The sequence below is a fragment of the Tachypleus tridentatus genome, chromosome 13 (genome assembly GCF_004210375.1).
Source record: "Tachypleus tridentatus isolate NWPU-2018 chromosome 13, ASM421037v1, whole genome shotgun sequence".
Lineage (NCBI taxonomy): Eukaryota > Metazoa > Arthropoda > Merostomata > Xiphosura > Limulidae > Tachypleus > Tachypleus tridentatus.
Genome location: NC_134837.1, coordinates 239,541,359 through 239,547,358, shown reverse-complemented (window position 1 = coordinate 239,547,358; position 6,000 = coordinate 239,541,359). Strand labels below are relative to the sequence as shown.

Below are 6,000 nucleotides of genomic sequence, written 5' to 3'. Positions count from 1 at the left end.
TTTTGATCATTTTTGCTTTATCGAATAGTAGTATTTAACTTTCATAATCCAACTGTACTGAATAAAGGTACAAAATATATGAGATCATTACGCTCTTATTCCGTGAATGTTAAAAACTAGACCAAGATAAGAACAGGAAATGAAAGATTAATAATAAGAAAAAATATCTCAACTACTTAGTCAAAACTATAATTTTGAGTAATTTTAAATATAAAAAAATGGTGAAAATGTCTAATTTCTTAATTATGTGTTCAGTAGAGGATAAGAACGTCACTCGTGAATCTTCCTTTCTCTTCCTTTCGATAAAAATCACGTAGTAAGAAGGTAATTTGCCGCAAATTACTAATTATCACAACGTGTAAGTAGCTATTACCAAAATTAGTCAACCATCGTATCTAGTTACAGATTAATTGGAACTTGACATCTTTTTACATAATTTTAACGAACATAACATAAAATTTCAAGCTATATTTTATTAAATATTCTCACATATGTTTTGGAAGCATCTGAAATGTAGTGAAATTTCGATGTTCTGTGTAGAAGTACCCTGCATACCCAGGTGGGGCGCTCGACTAGCAATCTGAGGGTCGCGGGTTCGAAACCCCGTCACCAAACATGCTCGCCCTTTCAGCCGTGAAGACTTTATAATGTGACGGTCAATTCCACTATTCTTTGGTAAAAGAGTAGCCCAAGAGTGGTGATGACTAGCTACCTTCCCTGTAGACTTACCCTGCTAAATTAGGGACAACTAGCCGAGATAGCTCTTGTGTGGCTTTGTGCGAATTCAAAACAAACAATCTATGATGAAAGGAATTCAGCAAATGTGTAGGTGTTTGTATGCTGTCGATAAGCTATCAGAAGACACAATTTTAAGAAAATTTAAAATAAATCACATTTAAACGATCAATTTTTTGCAAATATTCAGTTACTGTAACACACTGCTTATGTTCCAACGGGAAACCATCATAATTTAATGGAAGTATATATGTTAATAAGTCGGTAGAATTTTTCTTCTGAAATATATTGTCTAGTATTTCACAGTGAATAAAATGGTTGATATAATAATATGTTGTTCTCGTTCCTTTGCTTAACTTACACGCATTTTCGAAATAAAATATCTTTTGCTTATGCAACCAATATAGAGAAAGTTAAATGCAGAGAAGAAATTATATCGTCGCAAGCAAACGTATCTAGCACCAGTGATTGAAATTATTTCATGGACTTTAAGAAGGTTAATTATTTTGCACTCTTGGTTTCACTGAGATCCACTGACCTACATATACCGGCCCCTTAAAAGTAATTGTTGAGCATTTCAGTCATACTAAAAGCCGCTCAACAATAACATATCGTAAATTTACAGTTTTATTATTTAAATTACGTCACATTTCGAAGTGTGGATGCCAGGGTGATTAATTAATAACAATTTAATATGGAATATCCTGCTTGGAAAATAATATTCGGCATCAACATTATTCGTGCCTTTTAGCCAGTCATTTCAAAAGTGAATATCGAGCTTTGCTTGAGTGCATAAATATTTAATCACAGTGCGTGAAGCGGCCACCATAAACAAGAGGCAGACGAACGTTCGATCAAACATCTGGATTCAAAATATAAATAAGATTTAATTTCCCAATATACGTTTATCTCTTTGCAAAAACATATGATTATGGAAAGGTTCACTAGAAGAAAATAATAACTCAATAACTGAGAATTTAGAATATAAATTACCGAGAAAAAATGTATATATATATATATATATATATATACATGAGAAAAATTTTTATTATGGGATTTATAATAACAGATACACTTAGGGCTTTTCTTAGGTAAGATATTACCGTATATACATCATTAATGTAATCATCTTGGAGGCATTAATTTATTCACATGTTTCTTAGTTAAAATAATGTTCACTTGTACTTCTCTTGAAAAATTGTGACACTTGCATACTGAAAGAAACATGATGCTGATTGAAATATTTAATGTCATACGCTTAACACGATGCTGATACAGAAATACGATGTCATAGACTTAACATAATGCTAATTGACAAACATGATATCAAACATTTAATTGATGCAATTGCAACAAGACGATATCATACACATAACATAATGCAGTTAAAGAAATATGACATCATACACTTGATATAATACTGATTGACAAATATAATGTCATACCTTTAATATGATGCAATTGCAGAAATGTGATGTCATTCACTTAACACAATGCAACTACAGAAATGTGATATCATACAATTCACATGATACTGATTGACAAATATGATGTCATACACTTAATACGATGCAATTACAAAAATATTATGTCATACACTTAAGGCCCGGCATGGCCAGATGGATAAGATTCTCGACTCGTACGTAATCAGAGGGCTGCGGGTTCGAATCCTAGTCGCACCAAACATGCCTGTTCTTCCCAATCCCAATATTCTTTGGCAAAAGAGTATCCCAAGACTTGCGGTGGGTAGTGATGACTAGCTTCCTTCCCTCTAGTCTCACATTGCTAAATTAGGGACAGCTAGCGCAAATAGCTCTCGTGTAGCTTTGCGCAAAATTCAAACTAAACCAAACCATACACTTAATCTTTAAAATCCTTCCTTTAAACCGTTTTATGTTTTGTTTCATACTTTTCGTTAAAAACTGATACTTTGCAGATAGAAATTATTGTATTCCTTGAAAAAATGCAAAATTATGAATAAATTCTAAATCACGAAAAACAACCTCTTAATATTTTGAATTTATTGAGTCATACATAATAGATTCGAGAACGTATGTCACATTATTAAACAATTTGTCAATATCACTGTGTCATTATCGATTGACTGAACACAGATCTCACACTCAATAACCATATTGTGTAGCTCAAAAGAGAAATATATCGGTAATTTAATTTTTAAAATCTGCTTGATGAAATGTGTGTTTTGGTGATATGGAAAAAAGTAGTTTTACTACTGAATTTTAAAATTTACTTTTGCATGCTAGTATTATTTACCTTTTTGGGGTATTTAAGAATAACTGCATATTTGGTCATTACCTGTACATTCGGATAACGTTATGTAAAGGTTAACGTATTGGAGGTACGTAAAGTCCAGGGTTCGAGACACATTATACCGACGCTGTAAAAAAGGTCCCATTTTCAGATTATGTTATAATCCTGTCAGTCCCACGGCTTCACAGTTCTAAACTCATTTTGGTTATGCCTGAAATTAGGAGTCTCTGATCTAACCATTTACCCCACATTTCTATATAGTTCCACTCAAGTTTAAAATACTTATAAATGTGTTTTTGATGACACACACGGATTGCACCAAGTATTTTATGTTTCTTAATTTTATATATATTAGTATCTTAGCTATAAGAAAAAATAATACAAACAGTTTCCTGAAATTACGTCTTTATGATTAACTATTATATTATATTTATGGGCCTTAAAATATTAATATGTGAGAATAATAAGTATGTATTTCATAATGTAAACAAAACAATTCACATATATAACAATCATAACTGTTGCGTTAGGAGTAATTTATGATATAGTTTGAAGACACTCAGTGTCATTAAGCAGATGGAATTACATGTAACGAAATAAAACAATTAAAACAACAGTTTTGTGATTTTGTTGAAGTTATAATCATTAGCCCAAACCCTCTTGAACTGATTAATACCAAAGGTTAGCTGTTTGTACAGATTAGGAAATGTTCATATATATCTCCTAAGCTCGCATCTAGGACTTTCAGACATATTTCCAGATATATCATTACTTCGATTTATAGGCGTTCAATAATTTAGCTAATAAGTTCATGAAAAGTCGATTTTAAAACAGCTGATATTAAAATCAGTGAATAGAGCTTACAAACACAATAAAACTGTACCAGAGCTGATACATAACCCAATAGATGGCGCTTCAAAATAGAGTGCTGAACATCAGTTTTGACGCTAGTTGAACAGTGCATGATTTCATCGGATAAACTCAAGAGCGCAAACGAACCACAGCCAGCTATGTTTCTTCTACTTCGTGTATAAGGTCACTCACTATGTTGCTTGCTAGTCCAGTGCTTGAGGAAGTGGACCGAATAATTGCATAAGATTGTATCTTTCAATCTATGTCGGACTAACGATAAGCTACCCTCTAGTGGTTCATTTGTTTCAGGTAAATTTTCACCTACTTTTTGTTTTACTTTAGGCAATAGGTTTCATTTATATTCCGTCGCAAACGCTAGAAGCAGAATATTAAAATTTTGAATGTTCTAAAATATCTTAAAAAGTAATGAATAATCGACATGAAAACTGGTATGGAACATATTTTACACGCATTGACGAAGAAGACAAGTGTTCATCAAAGAACTATGATATGTGCATCAAACATGTAAACGAATAAACTGTTACTGTGACAGTTGTTCTATATAGATAGGTGCTTACTTTATAATAATATAATAGTGCAAGAATAAAAAAAAGTTTCAAATAATTTATAATATCTGAAAACATATCTTCCAGTTACTGATCACAATTAGAGAATAGTTGTAAGTTTTATCTTACGTTGATAACCTGTTCTATGACTGAATGCCATGAGACAAAAGGATGGCACATGGACATAATGATAATGCGTCTCATAAGAAGTTTACACCAATATAAATATTATATTCTTTTTATTTAAGTGGTTTTGTTTCACGATTGATTTGAAGTTTCTAAAAGTACTTACTTTATTTTAAGCATTACTTGTTTTGTACGAATATGTAGAACTGGTCTTGGTGAGCTAGTGGTTAGAATGCACGAATTATAAAACTTATGATTCATCGTTTGCTGCCTTTTGTCCCTAAAAACGTGTTTTGGGGCCTCGCCCTCTTTTTAAGAGTAACGGTAGTATCCCACTATTAAGTCAGATAAGGGCAGCTCAAGATACGGTGTTTGATGTCTTTTACTAGTTGCGTTCCCTCTTATCTTAATTCAAAACTAAAAACGGCGAGGCGCACATGTTCCTTGTGCAGCTTTTCACAAAATTATGAAAGGAAAAGTAAATATCTGTATGAAAAGAGATAATATGCACTTTAATATTAAAAACGTTATTTTTGTGTGGCATGTGTTTCGTAAACGTTTCAGCGATTCCATTTTTCCTTACTACAAATATCCTGATGAGAAGTTCGTCCATATTACAAAAAATAAAAATACTTTAAGGAGAAGGAAGAATTCGTTTTCAGTTGAGATATTTACAGAATTTTGAGACAATGCACATAATGCTGAAATATTCTTATTTTTAACAGATACTAAATTACCATAACATTATCTTGGCATTATCTTTCTTTTCTGAAGAACAGCGATAAACTTATACATATATAAATAAGAGAACCATTGCTCAAATTCAAGTCATGATATAAAACAGTCATAGCTCTCTCATCACGTTATAAAAACGACTCTATAATTTTCTTGAATACTAAAGAGTTCAGACAGACTAAACTAACACGTCACTTGTTTATATTCTGTTTCTAAACCACTGAAATTGTTGACACACGTAAAGCATCTATACTTTCAGAAAACAATCTAATAAACCAGAAGACTTTCGTTTCGTGATTATCCCCTTTCCACATCTTGATATATCATCAAATGTTTAGGCCGTTACGTGATTGACATTAATACAACAAACGTGATACACATAGCTTGTGTCCACTTCCACCTCTTGCATAGCAACTTAAAATTCAGAGTATTTAACAAAAAGTAGAAAGAATATAAATATATATTCAGAAAATTGAGAAAGTTCTTGCTGCTTATTAAAATCGAGCTTATCTTTACTTATCTTCTTTATATTTTGAAACAGTGCACTAAAAACAGAGAGAAGACACTCCTGATATCGGCAGAATTGTATAGCTCTCATATAAAGTGATAAGAACAGAAGTCCATATAAGAATCTAAGCAGAAAGCTCACTGAACGTAAATACAATGTACACCAACGTTCTTGGTTAGGTAAATAGAAATGATAATTTTTAGAATA

General features: G+C 31.9%; 1 protein-coding gene across 1 annotated transcript in view; it reads left to right on the top strand.

Moving 5' to 3' along the window:
• Window positions 1-3,995: 3,995 nt before the first annotated feature.
• Window positions 3,996-6,000, top strand: part of LOC143238423 (kin of IRRE-like protein 3) — a 62,928-nt gene continuing 60,923 nt past the window's right edge. Inside the window, exon 1 of the mRNA XM_076478647.1 lies at window positions 3,996-4,167. The gene's annotated coding sequence lies outside the window, so the exon portion shown is untranslated. The remainder of the gene's footprint in view (window positions 4,168-6,000) is intronic.